The sequence below is a fragment of the Eretmochelys imbricata genome, chromosome 2 (genome assembly GCF_965152235.1).
Source record: "Eretmochelys imbricata isolate rEreImb1 chromosome 2, rEreImb1.hap1, whole genome shotgun sequence".
Classification (NCBI taxonomy): Eukaryota; Metazoa; Chordata; order Testudines; family Cheloniidae; genus Eretmochelys; species Eretmochelys imbricata.
The window spans coordinates 226,785,130-226,800,664 of NC_135573.1; positions in this window are offsets into that span (position 1 = coordinate 226,785,130).

Genomic DNA, 15,535 nt, shown 5'->3' on the forward strand with positions numbered 1-15,535 from the left:
ACACCAAACAAGATGTTGTGCTTTATTGGTTTGAAAACATCAGATACTGGGGCTCTATTCCTTTAGACTTACTCTAGCTGGAGTAATGCAAAAATAACTCAGATGATTCAGAAAATTGCAAACTACAGCTACCAAACATCATAGGGCGTGTCTACACGAAGGAAAAAACCCACAGTAGCTACTGCAGCTACCTACTCTGCACAATTCCCCATGTGGACACTTACGCCACACTCATTGATTTTAAGGCCAGAAGAGACCATCATGATAATCTAGTCTGACCTCCCGCACATTGCAGAATCTCCCCCACCCACTCCTGTAGTAGACCCCCTAACCTCTGGCTGAGTTACTGAAGTCCTCAAATGATGATTTAAAGTCTTCAAGTTACAGAGAATCCACCATTTACTCTAGTTTAATCCTGCAAGTGACCCGTGCCCCATGCAGCAAATGAAGCCCCCCAGTTCCTGAAGGAAATTCCTTCCTGACCCCAAATATGGAAATCAGTTAGATCCTGAGTAAGACCTGCCTGCCAGACACCTGGGGAAGAATGCTGAGAGCTTGTCTACACAATTAGACTGCAGCAAACTGGGGTGAGACTCTACCTCTTACTAGCCTGCTGTGGTCTAACTGGTCATGTGCACCCTACTGAAGCATGTTAACAATTCTTGATTGTGCTTTGAGCTAGTCCCCTTTCAAAGAGAACTAGATCAAAGCAACTTCAAGCCACATGCTCTTTATTTTCAAGTAGAGTAAAACTAAATAAAAATACATTGAAAACATATTGATGAAGAACAAGGCTTTCCCTTCACATTGCAATGTCTTCAGTGCATCTGGAAATTGCAGTGGTTTGAAGGACAAGAAGAAAGCAATGCAATGTAGCATAGGTCAACTGATGTACTGTATTTTTGAGATATACAATTTTAGGAACTCCTCAATCCCCAATTAGTTTGTAAAACAGGGGATCTATTGTAGTTAATACAATAATCTCAAAAATAATTGTCAAAGGGGGTGTTTCTAATGAAGTTCTGTAGGAATTGGTTCCTGGTACCTCGGCCCGTGCTGCTTCCCGCAGCCCCTTTTGCCAGGGATGGCAAACTGCCGCCAGTGGGAGCTGCAATCGGCCGAACCTGCAGACGCTGCAGGTAAACAAACCGTCCCGGCCCGCCAGCGGATTTCCCTGACGGGCCACATGCCAAAGGTTGCTGATCCCTGGTATAGACGCACCTAATCCTGTGTCTTTGTAGAAGGCTAGACGAGATGATCCTTGCGGTCTCTTCTAACCTTATGGTTCTATGATTCCTCCTGCATTCAGGGAAACGGGACTTTGTAAATAAACAGGATTGCACCAGAGAAATACCAGATTGTCCTCCTAATAGAAAGAACCCACATGACCCCAAATATTGGCTAACCTCTGGAGTCAAAAGGGGTAACAATATCTTCACCGGGAGAAAATACCAGGTACTAAAGGGGTCTTTAATTTAGCAGAGAAAGGCATAACAAGAACCAGTGGATGGAAGTTAAAGCCAAATAAATTCAAATGAGAAATAAGACCCAGATTTTTAACAGGAAGGTTGATTAGCCCTTGGAATAAACTAACAAGCGAAGTAATGAATTCACCATCTCTGATGTCTTCAATTTTAGATTGGATATCTTTCTGGAACATATTCCTTATTCAAAGACAAGTTATTGAGCTCCATACAGTGGTAACTGGGTGAACTTTTATGGCCTGTGTTATAGAGCAGATCATACAAGATGAGCTAATGGTCACTTCTGACCTTAAAAATCTATGAATTAGTCTATGACTGAACTGTGAATATGTAAAGCCCCGTATAAATGCTGAGTATGCTACAAATTAACATACCCTTCATGTACTGTTCAGGGAGATCCTTAAATGGAAAATGGAGATGAGAAAATAGGCCACCTTGTAATATGTATCCAATATTTGTAAACTAAAGAAAAACGGATTTTCCTCTGAGCCATTTAGAAGGAAAACTTTCAACGATCAGTCCAAATTACACTCTTGTTGCTAGAGCTATACCAATATTAATACTTAGTCAAAATAAGCTTTTTTGGCAAATGCAGTAAGTGAAAAGACACAATCGAATCTAAACTAAGCAGCTGTTACAAAATTACACAGGAAGTAATTCGATCTCTCATCTGTGGACGAAGGAGGAAGTAAAAGGAAATAAGGTATGTGGAAAGATCAGTCAGTTAAAAACATGATCTTATCCCGAATGTAATAAGAGTTAAAAACAAAACACACCCACACAGTGGCAATTCATAGTCATTGGGCCCTCTTCTGTAATGTGGGACACCCCTGTTCAAATCACTCTTTCATGTCTGGCAGAGGGGGGGTATTGAACTCAGGCGTCCCACATCCCAGGGAGTGCTTTAAGCACTGGGTTAAAGATGTAAATGTAAGCGGGGAAATAGTCCCGCTATTGTGGGGAACTTTCCTGCCTTCTGTACTATCCTGGTGAAGTGGGCTAGCGAAAGGATCTGAGTCCTCACTCCCACTTCCTTTACGCAGTGGCCTCCCTGCCCTTGAGGACTCCCCTTCCACTCTCCTGTCTGGCAGAGTCCTCGTAACCCCAACAAGGCTGGGCCCAGGATTCCTGAGGGGCTCGACCCCCAACCCTGCTGTGATCACCCAGGACAGGGGCTAGGGTGTCCCCACCCCGGGGTACTCTCTCTGCACTGGGCATTTCTCTGACCCAATGACCATTACATACAAGTTAAAGCAAATGCAAGTTATTTAATCAACAATTAATTTTAAAAAGAATAAGGAAAAATGGGAAAGGCTAAAGGAAACACATCAACTCGCTCTGTGGCAGGGAACATCACAAACAGTGTCTCTGGAATGTCAGGGCAGTTCACAGTCTGTTCCTTGTAAGTCTCAGGCCTCCTTCTCAGGCCCTGGCTGTGCTGCAGGGATGCTGTGGGTTGGACACTTGTTCTCGTGATGGACACACGCTCTCAGGCTCTAAGTGGTAGGACCCTTCTGCCCAGTGCCGCCCCCGCCCTGTCGGGGTTATGATCCAAGCCTGGCCTGCAGAGCCTCTTGGCTGAGGCGTCTCCCTGTGCTGGGCCCACTGCCCAGGGTCCCCCTCGGTCTCCCCAGCTGCTCACCACACCCAGCTCCAGACTGCTCCAGCCCCAGCTGCACCACTCTGTCTCTGCACTGCTGCTGCTGCTCTGCCTCCAGCTCCCTGGGCTGCTTCTTTGGCCCCTCTGGCTCTGGTTGCTGCAGCTCTGCTCCCAGAACAGGTCTGCTCTGCAGGCTGCTTCTGTGACTCTGCTCCCAGCACTGACCTGCTTCTTGGGCTGCTTTTCTGGCCCCTCTGGCTCTGGTTGCTGCAGCTCTGCTGCCAGGACAGGGTCTGCTCTCTCTGGGCTTCTTTTCTGGTCCCTCTGAATCTGGCACAGCTCTGCTCCCCAGCTCAGCTTGGGGCCCTGCTTTCTACTTAGCTCAGCCCCACTCTGTCTGGCCCAAGCAATTCCAGCTCACACAGAGGACGGGACCTCCCTGGCCTCCTGACTCTCTGATTAGCCTGCCCGCCCTGTCATTCAGGTTGACCTGGAGCATTGGCCTCTCCCCATTGTTCCTGGGGGCTGTCAGTCTCAGGTCCTGATTTTCCATCGACCCTTCCCCCTTTTTAGTACTGGGCACTAGCAACTAAAACACCCCCACTGAATGTTAGTAAGGGGGCAACAGTCCCCTTACATAAAGGTGGCCTCCTCCTCCCCTGCCCCTTACCAATTCTCCCCACCACCACCAAAAACAATCCATTTTTGGATCCAAAAAACCATGTTTCATTTGACCTGAAATAGATTTCTTTGATTTAACCATTTAATCCCCCCCCCCTTTTTTAACAATTTTGGATTTGGTTCAACTCAAACTGATTTTTTTTAAAATTGGAACTGTCAGAGAACTGAAAAATTGGTTATTCAACCAGCTCTAGTTATCAGAGCTCAACAGGTGCTGAGCACTCTTGTCCAGATTTTACCAAGTATTTAAGCCCGTGGTTAAAGTTAAGCACATTTTGCTGGACTGGAACTAGAGTGCTTGAATTAAATTCCAAAAATCCATGCTCTATATTGCGGAAGGACAATATAACTGGAGAAGGGGGACAAAAACCCAGGAAGAAGACAAGGATACAAAACTTGTGAAGGAAAAGAAGATCAAAGCAGCATGGAGTGGAGACGAGGAGAAAAAATGTTTGAATAATGATTTCCGTAATTAAAAGTATTAACTGATGTTTGTTTATTATAGAAATAGCTTGTGGTTTTTAAATTATTAGATTATTCAAATATGTTTGGTGTAGTCATCAATATTTTTGTCTCAGTGATCAAGATGGATGAGAATGTGCTATAACCAAGTAAAAAAGTTTATGGCTGGGGTGTTTGCAGCAAATAAAAGTGCACAGAATTGGACTATACATGTATATTTTTTAACTTTTTTGTAAATCTGTGTGCAAAATGAAGTAAACATGATGGACAATATGCCCCCTTGTGGTGGATGATCATCATTACATTTGATGAGGGAAATTTTTAATAGAACAGTTACAAATACAGTCTGGAGTTCTTCTGCAGATGTGGAACTTAGTCGGTGTAATCATGGAAATCCTAGACAGTGAGGTTTCTTATCATCATAAAACATTTATATCATCAATGTAATATAATTGTTAAGTGTCTCTACAAAAAGCAGTTGTGGGAATAAGACAGAACTTGTACATTCTCTCTGCTCCAGTACTGCCCCCCTCCCCCCCCCCCAAAACTGCATGGCATGTCTCACCCAACTCCCTTTCTTCTTCTTAGTATATCATTGTCACGAACTGGTTCAAGCACTAGCTTTGTCATATTTCAAGCCAGCATCCATTTTGTTTTCACTGTTAAGACACATGCTTCCCGCTGTGGCCCAAATAACTCACCTGTTTTCTTTTACATTGAAAAATTGTGGTAAGCTCTCAACTCCATTTAAAAGCTAAAATGTAAAAAACCCTCAGGCTATGGGAGCCCTTGAGGAAACTTGCTCCCATCACAATGTGGCAGATGAGAAAGTTTCTTTCTTTGCTTGAATAATCTTTTATCTTTTAAGTGAAAACAAAAAGATCCTTACACACTTCTGCACAAAATCCTGAAATTGTTAGTGTGCCCACACAGAGCCTTGTGGACTTCATTGCCACTCTGTGCAGGCACAGGAGTGCACACATGTATTATCAGTTGCAGGATCAGGATCTTAAGTTTGAAAGCAGCTCTTAAGTTAAGAGCACTTTTCCGAAGTGCTTGCTACCATCATCTGAGTGCCTTGTAGTTCAGGGAACTGTAAAACAGAATGAGGCCAACAAGTCTCTGCTCCTCGCTCTCTATAATCTAAAGACATGAGCAGGTGCAATACAGAATACAAAGCTGCATATGGTTATTATACACTAGCTGTAAAGATTCCTGGAGCAGGTAAGTTGCATAAAAATGTATATCATTTTATAATACTATACACAAATAATTATCAGAACTGCTACAATAGGAGTAATATCCTTGAACAGCTTGTAAAAATGCCAGAGCTGAACTTTACAAGGCATATGATAATAGACAGGCCATATGATAGCCTCTTTTTGATTTCTGTTTCATCCTATGCATATTTTCAACCATCTGTTGAAAAGAAGGAGAGAAAATAATCAACTATAGGGTATTAATGAAGTATAAAAAGGATTCAGCTACAAAGAAATGGATAAGAAATGAACATCAATGTGACAGTGAACGAGAGTATACCTAACAAATATTATATAAGAAAAATTCATTTAAATAAACTTCATCTGTCCCTGATATTCATATGACCAGATTTTAGAGGTGAATCAAATTATAATTTCCCCAGATATTAGCTATATTTGTCCATCTGAATATGTCTGGATCACATCCCAAATGAAATAAAATGATCAGAGAATGCAGCAGTGTGAAAGATATTATCATGGAAAGAAGACATAAAAAGATGCGATAGGTGGGCCACACAGCGTGGCTCACGGACAATAGGTGGACCACAATCATAGCTGAGTGGTACCCACAAGAACAGAAAAGACCACCTGGCCAGCCTCCAAGAAGATGGGAAGATGATATTGTTAAACATTTCGGATGAACGTGGAGAAGAAAGGCGAGAGTGCAAGAAGAATGGCGGACGTGTTGTGATTGGCGCAGTCTTAACAACAGCTGAAGACCAATCGATCCAGGTGATCCAGGTGATATTGTCTGCTAATGACACTCTTTAATTTTCCCATCTCTATAAGCAGTGCTGCCTCTCTGCCTGGCCTGGACATAAATTATCTATCCCTTGCCACACACCCTTCCTCCCAGTGGAGAGAAGATTCTTGTGATTCACATACCAGTAAGCAGAAAAGAAAATCTGGGCTCGGGGAGGGGTGTGACTATCTGGGTGGGGAGGGGGCCAAAACAATTAAAACTGGTGTGATTATAGAGTGGTATTTTGACAAATAAAATTTTCAGAATTTTAAAATATTGTGCGCAGAATTTTTAATTTTTTGGTGCAGAATTCCCCCAGGAGTATACAAAAGTGGGAATTTCATTTTATATCTATGAGATCATAGGCTGACTGGAATCAGTATCTGAAGATGAATCATTAAATAATCTTAATTTTTTTGTGTATGAATTCAGAAACTGATACCATTTTTTTTTAAAAATGAAAGAGCTAGCAGTAAATGACCAAAAATGGCTGTATTAAATATACTAGTGTGACACCTAGTGGACACTTTATTGGAAAGTGATAGTCACATTCTGTAAAGTTTTAGAAGTTCACAAAAATGAGAAATATGAGATAACAAACAGCTGAAGACAGGAAGCAAGAGGATCAACATAAGGAAAGGGGGCTTAGAAAATAGTGGAGAACTGCAATTATACGTGGGAGAGAAACCAAACCGAATTATTACAAAAGCTTTAGACAGAAGGGATAATTCTGTTCACTAGAATTGTAGTAAGAGGGTGCTGAAGAGTAAGTTACATGACAGGAGTTATAAACAAATTTAATGTTACCATGTTTGGGAGGCTTTTTTAGCATACCTAGCAATTTCAGTAATAAAAATATTCATAAACATGCAAAATTTATTTCCGAGAGTGTACTATCCAATCAATTGCATGCACACAACTTCCACTGAAGTCAATAAGTTACACGCGCTAAGAATGGGATAAATGAGCCCTCAGACATTTTTCAAAACTACTCCGCATTTCTTTTATCCCTATTTCCCAAGGGAAATTTAAAATCAGCAGAGAAAGGGTTAACTGTGGTGACTTGCAGTTCTTCCAGGCCTGCAGCAAGGTAGGCTCTTAGCTTAACTACCACAGGTGAGGAACATAAACAACATGGGGCCAGATTTTCAAAAGACCTTAGTGCATGCTGAGTGCTGAGCACTTAGAAAATTTGGCCCCAACTGTATATGTGTTGGAGGTAAGCCCTTATGAAAATTCTGGCCTGTAGGCATCAAGCTATTTTCACGTTTGTTAGAAAAGGAGCAAGAGCATCTATGAAGAAGGCTACCAAGTTTCATTATGCAACTTTTTTGCCTTTTATTTTTTTACTTACGTCAGTTAAAGAAACATGCAAAGCCAGAAGTGATCTAAGGTTTAATATTACAACTAGTATAGCACCTTCCATTGGAGGATCTCAAAGTGTCTATAAAACAATTAAGCTCACAGTATCTCTGGGAGGTAGGTATTTTCTCCATGTTAGACATGTGGAAAGTGAGTCACAGGTATACAATGACTTATCAAAGGTCATAGGTCTGTGGCAGACCCAGGAACAGAAATCAGGGGCCCAGTTCCCTCTGGCCCTGCATTTTTTTTGTATAATCATTTACAGTAAATGCAAAGCGCTACCGAATCTGAATGGTACTCCCTTGCACTGATGTAAATGACAACACAAAGAGCAAGGCAAGAGAGACTCAAACTCCACCTCTGCTAACTCCCATTCCTATGCTTTAACCACTAGACAAAGCTCTCCTACTTTTATAAACTGCCTCTCACTTTAGTTTTGCACAGAGTTGGCAAGGATCCTGGTCCCATTTAACCTAACCAAAAGTGTAAGGAAGTTTGGGTAAATGATTGCAATTTTGACCCTGTTTAAAATCCTCCAAACTTCCAGAAAGAATTGAAGCTTTCTCCCTTTCCCCTAGGAAAATGAACTAGGAAGGAATACACAGATGATGTGCAAAATAAGTAGACAGGAAAATTGTCTTGGCCCAAAATATATAACTCCTCCATTTTCCTTATTTATTTTTTAAAGATGCAGTACAACATCCTTTGGAACCATTAACTTGCAAGTTACTGGGACTCAGAAACGAACTTTTCTGCCTTGTGACCGAAACAATACTTTAGCTTTAATTCAGTTATCTTTGTATAAGGTTGACATTGACCCCAGAGGAGTTTGAAAAGTTATTTAATGAGTGTACAGTGCTTTGAACATGTAAAGCACAAGATACATGCTAACTGTTATTATTTCAGGAACAGCTGATTGTACCTGCTGGCTCCTAAGTCAACAAGGGATAACAATACCACATTGTAGGCAGGGCTAGCTATGCCTCCTATTATTAAGGTTCACATCATTCCCATTATCAGACTCTGTTTTCAGTTGCTTATAACTTTGCCAAACATCAGCCATTCAGGGTAAAGGTGTACATGCTTGCTGGGTGATTTTTTTTTTTTTTTTGAAAGATTGAGCTAAAATGGCTCGGCCATTTCTGACAGCAAGGCTAGGGGAAAATACGCTGTTTTCCCCATGTTAAAAAATTCCATAGACCTTTCCTTTGAACTCCTCAGTATTCCATGCTTTGGACCATGGACTTGAAATTTGGCAGGACCTGGCTTTAGCATGGGGAAAGTTCCTTTTGCTGTTAGATGAAAATTCACTCAAATTTGGCCAAATTATTGGCCTTTGAAAAATTATACAAGCTCAGTAGAAACTTTCAATTTTAGCAGCTGAACACTCCAAAGATTCCATCTGCTCTGAGCATGCTCGAGTCTAGGGTTGCCAAGTCTCCAGGATTGTCCTGGAGTCTCCAGGAATTAAAGATTAATCTTTTTAAAAAAGATTATGTCATGTGATATAATCTCCAGAATGTGTCCAACCAAAGTTGGCAACCCTACTGAGCCTCATATAGCTCCTAGTGCTGACCGGATTGCTCATGCGCCATCCCCACAGTGCGAATGAGTACGCTCCACCCCCTCACAGCTCCTACTTTGACCAAACTGTGCATCCACTATCCTCACAGAAAGAAAAGGAGGACTAGTGGCATCTTAGAGACTAACAAATTTATTTGAGCACAAGCTTTCGTGAGCTACAGCCCACTTCATCGGATGCTGTAGCTCACGAAAGCTTATAGCTCAAATAAATTTGTTAGTCTCTAAGGTGCCACTAGTCCTCCTTTTCTTTTTGCAAATACAGACTAACACGGCTGCTACTCTGAAACCTATCCTCACAGAGCAATTGAGCATGCCCCAGCCCAGGGCTATAGGGGCAAAGCCAGATTTTCACTGTAATGGCTGTGCTGGTGCCGGGCACCGGAACTGAGAGCAGGAGCCTCTCTCTCCTGTACTCTCAGTGGTCCCCCTGCTGGCATTCAGGCAGCTTGGAGGAGGAAACCAACTGATACAGAATGAGTGGAAGAAAAGGAGTAGATTGGGACAAGGAACAGAAACTGTTACTGGCACTGGCTGGGCAAGGAGACGCAGAGCTGGTGGGAAGGGGAAGGCAGACTGGTTGGGCAAGGGGACTGGGTCTCATGGAAGAGACTGGGACTGGGAGAGTGATTCTGTAAACAGATGGGAAAGACTGGGAGCCAGTTGGCTGGTCGGGGAACACTGAGATCGGATGCAGAGTCGTGGGGAGGACTTGATGGACATGAGGACTCTGAGTAGGAACCATTGCTGATGAATCATGTGCGTGTCAACATGCTGGAATTTCTGTTTTTTTCAGTTTGCTTTTTTTAAATGTAGGAAATTACCCACAGAAAACGCTGTTAAAAGTAGTATGAAATCATGTAATTAAAGACTATATTGTAATGCATGCACACACAGGAGCGAATTAAGATTGCACAAGCAAATTTAATTCTGGAGTGTCCTAACATTTGAGTGCTTGGCTTTGTCACCTTAATCATGCTCTTTTAACATAGCTTTGTGGGTAGTTATTTATAATGTTATTACCTTCTGACTGAATTTACCTTTCAAATGAATCATTACATCACCTCTTGAGTTTATTCTCCAAGGCAACCCTTGCTATATAAATATTTACACAAACCCACACCCACAGGCCACCAGTCATCTGTTTGCTGGAAAGCAGTTGAAGCAATTGTAAAGGCAATCGGCAAACTTTTTTCAATTAAAAATTTTATGGCTTGCTGTCCAATGCCTTAAATATGCCAGGTAGCCATGTCAGCAGCTCTGACCTTTAATCCCTAATTTCCTTTCTATTCTTGCTCCACAGCCACTTGTACTGTACATCTGGGAAGGACAAATTCCTCACCCAGCTTGCCAGCTACCTTAGAGGCCTAAGCATGCAGTCACCAGCCCAGGACAGTCAAGTAAGTTACAAATATAGTGCAGTTTAAGACTTTTAATACAAGGGGTTTGACGTTAAGGTTTATATGTGAGCCCATGTCATGTTTAAATACTAATAATGTTGGTTATTGTGAGCAACCATGGTAAGCAAAATTAATATCTCTTGTTAAAAAACAAACAAACAAACAAAAACAACTCTTGTCTGATGCTAATAGTGCTTCCCTATATAAAAGCTCCTGCCGTTAGAGAATCCCACTTCCCCTCTTAAGTAGGGGACTCCTCTAAGTTAGTAGTGAATTTACTCTTAACATCTTTCTCTCCTATGTATCATGAAGAACCTAGCAAAATTCATGTACTATAAAATAATAAATAATAATGTTTTGTTTCCCGGGGTAAGAAATTATTTTAATGAACACCTTCTCTTCAGTAAGCAGAGTAAACTCTCTAACATGGGCCACTCCGTTGGCCTTTTCCATTTCTAGACTCCTATCTTTTCACTAGACCAGTGGTCATCAACTGGTCAATCGCGATCAACCGGTCAATCCTAGAGGATCTCCTAGTCGATCGCAATCACTGGCAGTGCAGCAGGGCTACAGCTAAGGCAGGCTCCCTGCCTGCCTCGGCCCCACACCGCTCCTGGAAGCGGCCAGCGCGGCCCCGCGGGCAGGGGTCTCCCTCGGCGCGCTACTCTTGCCTGCAAGCACCGCCCCTACAACTCCCATTGGCTGGGAACGGGGAGCTGTGGACAATGGGAGCTGCAGGGGTGGTGCTTGCAGAGAGGGGCACCGGGCAGAGCCACGTGCCCTCTGCTCCCCCTAGGGGCTGCAGGGGCACATTAGCCCCTTCCGGGAGCAGCGTGGAACCGGGGCAGGCAGGAAGCCTGCCTTAGCCTCGCTAAGCCACCGACCGGGAGCTTCCCGTGATAAGTGCCGCCCATCAGGAGGCCACACCCCAACCCCCAGCCCTGAGCTCCTTCCCAGAGCCAGCACCCCAAACCCCCTCCTGGACCCCAACACTCTGCCCCAGCCCAGAGCCCCCTCTTGCACCCAAACTCCCTCCCAAAGCTTGCATCCCTCACCCACTCCTGCACCCCAACCCTCTATCCCAGGCTCAGCCCAGAGCCCCCTCCCACACTGCGAAGCCCTCAGCTCCAGCCCAGAGCCCGCCCCTCCTCCCTTACCCCAACCCCCTACCCCAGCCTGGTGTAAGTGAGAGAGGGTGCGGGAGAGCGAGCAATGGAGGGCGGGGGGGGGGGGATGGAGTGAGCAGGGAGGGGCTTTGGGGAAGGGGTGGGATAGATCTTGGTTTGTCCTTAAATTAAAAAAGTGATCTTGAGGGTAAACAAGTTGGAGATCACTGTACTAGAGGGACCATACAATATTTTGTTTGAGATTTGCACAAGCAGCAGTTATTAGTTTTAGACAAGTTTATTACTGTCATATTTCAAATGTTAGTTTCTCAGTTGTAATTTTGAAAGGTCGCCTTAATCTGAGTAACGATGGGGGCAGATGCCGAGCTTGTGTAAACTGGTTTATTGGCTTTTTTCACCTTGTCCCATTCTGCCTAGAGCAATCTGCCTCCTCCCCTCGGGCCTGCAGTATAAATGTAAAATTATAACAACAACAAAAATGCACTTGAGCTAAAAGATGCCTGCCAGACAAATAATCCATGTGATATTACAGTACTTCATTCCACCTTCCTCACAGCTCCTTTGCCTATATGTTCTCTACCTTAGAGTGCAATCCTGTGAACATTTACTACTGGGTGTATTGTTCATTACCAGGAGTAGTCCCATTACAATCAGTAGTCAGTGTTTGCAGGGTCAGACCCTTAGATTGTAATCTCTTTAGGGTGGGGACGTTATCTTCTTATCTGGTTATATTACATACTGCACATTTGTGATTTTATATTATTCATAATACAACTTCATTCCTATAAAGCACTTTTCATCCATAGATCTCAAAACACTTGATTCAATGACAAATATTTGCATGGAATCTACTTCATGTGCTGTCTTCTCCCCAGCTGCTACATTTTACCATTTTGTGTTATATAGCATAGGTATTTCATGTAATCTGAAGATTACACTAATGCTCCAGTGTGACAATTTCTTTTGGCTTGGGGCAAGAGAATGATAAAGACACACAATTAACAAAGCTTGGCTTCCTTCAAGATGCACAGTTATGTTTGATATGATCAGCTACTTCAGTTCATACCCAGAGGGCCAGATTTTCAATTGCTCAACACCCACTCTATATTATTCATAATACAATTTCATTCCTATAAAGCACTTTTCATTCAGAGATCTCAAAGCACTTGATTTAATGACAAATAAAGCAGCAGCACTTTAACATGGCTGTGTAGTCGCAGCACCAGCATTGGGAGAGAGTTCTCCCAGCACTGTTAAAAAGCCATCTCCATGAGGGGAGTAGCTACCAGCTGTGGGAGCGTGGTTCCCAGCGCTGGTGCACTGTCTACACTGCCACTTTACAGCGCTGAAACTTGCAGCGCTCAGGAGGGTGTTTTTTCACACCGCTGAACGAGAAAGATGTAGCACTATAAAGTGGCAGTCTAGACAAAGCCAAAACACACAAATAACAAAGCTTGGCTTCCTTTAAGATGCACAGTTATTATGTATGATATGATCAGCGACTTCAGTTCATGCCCAGAGGCCAGATTTTCAATTGCTCAACACCCACTGTTGGGGCCAGACTTTCAAAAGGTCTCAACTCCTAGTTAGGCATCTAATTAACCACCTTATTTTCCAAAGAGCTCAACATCAAATAACACCATTGTAACACTTATAGACAGTTTTCCTGAAATCATGTAAATATTGATTTTATCATTTTTATAAGAGAAACAGCTTCACTAATAAAAGTCACTCCTTTTTCTAAAACAAAATTTGCAACCAGAGTGATCATTACATTGTGGCATGTTCAGAAACATACCTACACATGAAGACAATATTAGATCATCTAAGCAGATTTTCAAGAACATGACTACTGCTCTGGATTCTTATTTTCAAATAAAAGATAATATAAGGAAAAAAGATTTTTTTGGAGTGCACAACTAAGCGTAGTTATAGAACCAATATATGCTGCATATTCAATCTGTGTTCTGTAACTAGGTTTGACACAGATCCTCTTCCAATGCATACAGTATGTACAAGCTAAATTCAGTAAATCATACTATTTGCCTATTGCACACTTTGATATCAATGAATGCTAGTCAAGCATTTTTGTGAGCTAGAGAAATGTTTTGTGAACAACAAAAAGAAAAAAAAAATACACTAGCTGCATTGTTTCCCAACCACTTTGAAAGGAATGGTGTCATCTGGGTGTGCCCCTGCTTGTGTGGTGAAGATATTGTATTATATTGTATCTTTCAGTCTATTGTAGTAAACTTCACAAGATAAACAAGCAATCCCTAGGTGTGTTACTAGCAACATAAACTGTATTAGTCCAAATGGGGCTGTGAGGGTGGAATAATACACTATGAAGATGTGGGCTGATAGCCATGTTTCTAGAATGATCTGGAAGCTGGTTCAGAAAGCCAAATAACCCCAATGGAAAAGTCGAATAGAATTTAAAAGGGATTAAACAATGGGGTTTTATACAAACTGTAATAGAGTTCTTCAGAAATTATGCTAAAAAGACCTGTAGAACTTAAAAGAAAACTATATCCTTTCTTCAGGTATTCTGAACCACCCAATCCTTTGCCTCCGCCAGACATCCACAAAGTCTCGGTTAGTGGGTTTGTTTCAGTACTGGGCAGTCTGGTTAATTAGAGTTCTGCCTGTGTGGTAGTTCATTTAAGTCCCTCTCACCATGAGAATATTCTGACACTTTGCAAATAAAATCATTCTGATTCAGACCAATCTCTGTGTGTCCATGTGCAGGGTGAAGACAAAGGCTTAAGTCTTCTCTCCTTTAATTTCGGACAGTCTTGCTTATTGAGATGCTGGAAGTATTGAAAATTCTTCATGCCACAACCTGAGTTTTGAACCCATGTCCCTCCTGGCTGGGAGAGCCTGGTGGGAAAGAATTTAGTTCATTGCTGGTAGAGACTCTCAACACATCCTTTAGTTAAATTGTTCAAGCTTAAGTTGCCTTATTTTAAGAGATATGGGACCGCTGGCAGGACGTTGTCTGGGAAAGGCCGTTGTAATTCTGGCAAGACTTTGTAATTCACATTTCTTCTCTAATCCAAAATAATATGGATTTGTTAACCTTCCAGGCACTTTGCAGAGCTCATCTGTTTTCTCAGGCTTCTGGAGAGATGGCAGGGGGAAGAGAGTAATGGATTTCAATGTTGAAGAAAGGGAAGGATATATTTAAAATAACATTCATTTATCTGTGGTGTATGCATGAAAGGAAATAAACTGCTGAGTTTGTAAATGTATTCTAGTATCTAATTTTTAAAATGCTCCTAGATCACAAGATAGGTGCTTTTAAAAAATTAATAATAAATCAAACTCCATAAATAATATGTATACAAGATTTATAATGTGTTCTCAGTTGGATTGATTTTAACTTTTTAAAAATGGTATCATTATTTTAGTTTGCCCGTCCATACTAACTATGAAAAGCCTATTAGAACACATTTTCTTACACTGATTTTCTAAAAACACAGTGATGTGTTGGAGGGAAGCTCTTGGGAACCCCTTGTTAAAATTCCACTGAAGGAAAGATTGAGATGATTTTCTGTCCCTGATTAAGTAAATTCCTCTCTGGATACCGCTGAAACCTCTCTACTAGACATGATGCATACCAGGGGCTCAAAACATAATTCTGCAAAACAAAAAGTTTCTCTTTGAAATACATCAGTGTGTGGTTACTAGACCAGTTTGCATGACCATGAGGCCACAAAAGGCTTTAGTAGGCCTAGCTTATCCAGACAACCCAAAATCTGAGCCTTGGATTCAGTCTTTTTTATCCACCCCAAAATTCTTTGTCGCAGTTTTTCCCATCCAGCTCCTTCCTCC